Genomic DNA, 862 nt, shown 5'->3' on the forward strand with positions numbered 1-862 from the left:
CCTTTAGGACTGAACAAAATACTGAGCCAGATATGAGGCTCCTTTAAATAACTTTAGTGGGTTGTCTCTGTAGCTGACCATTTTGACATTTGTATTGGAACAATGTTAACTTCATCTTTTCAATAACTCATCTTATATATAAGAATGTAAGAAGAGCCCTACTGGATAGGACCGAAAGCCCAACTACTCATGAATCTTGTTTCCCACAGTGGACCATCAGCTGCGGTTGGAGAGCCCATAAGCAGAAAAAGGCATATATATTTCCTATTGATGTTACCCTGCACATGCCTGATCTTGTCTGATCTCGGAAGCTAAGCAGGGTCAGGCCTGGTTAGTACTTGGATGGGAGACCACTTGGGAATACCAGGTGCTGTAGGCTTATACTATAGCCTTTCGAGACTGAAGGTTGCCAACCATACCTGGTCCCCATGAAAGTGAGACATTGAAGGGTATTCTGAACTCGAGGCAATACATGGTCATTATGACTAATAGCCATTGACAGACCTGTCCTCTTTTAATGTCATCCAAGCTAGCAGCCATCACCATATCTTGTGGCAATGAATTCCACAGATTAATTATGTACTGTGTGAAGAAGTACTTCCTTTTCTCTGTCTTAACTCTACCACCAATCAGTTTATTAATGGTCTAAGTTGGGGTGCCCAAACCCCAGCCCAAGGACCATTTGTGGCCCTCAGGAATCCCCAATCTGGCCCGTGGGAAGCCTCCAGTCTCCAATGAGCCTCTGAACCTTCGGAGACTTGCTTGAGCCTGTGCTGGCCCAACGTGACTAGTATACAGGGCCGACTATTCGACATCTTGCGCGAGCTGCGGGCCAAGGGCTCCCTCCACTGCTTGCTGTTTT

General features: G+C 45.9%; 1 pseudogene; it reads left to right on the forward strand.

Annotated features, from left to right (window-relative positions):
- Positions 1–262: 262 nt before the first annotated feature.
- On the forward strand, positions 263–379 carry LOC136657903 (5S ribosomal RNA; annotated as a pseudogene).
- Positions 380–862: the final 483 nt, after the last annotated feature.

Source organism: Tiliqua scincoides, chromosome 7 (genome assembly GCF_035046505.1).
Source record: "Tiliqua scincoides isolate rTilSci1 chromosome 7, rTilSci1.hap2, whole genome shotgun sequence".
NCBI lineage: Eukaryota > Metazoa > Chordata > Lepidosauria > Squamata > Scincidae > Tiliqua > Tiliqua scincoides.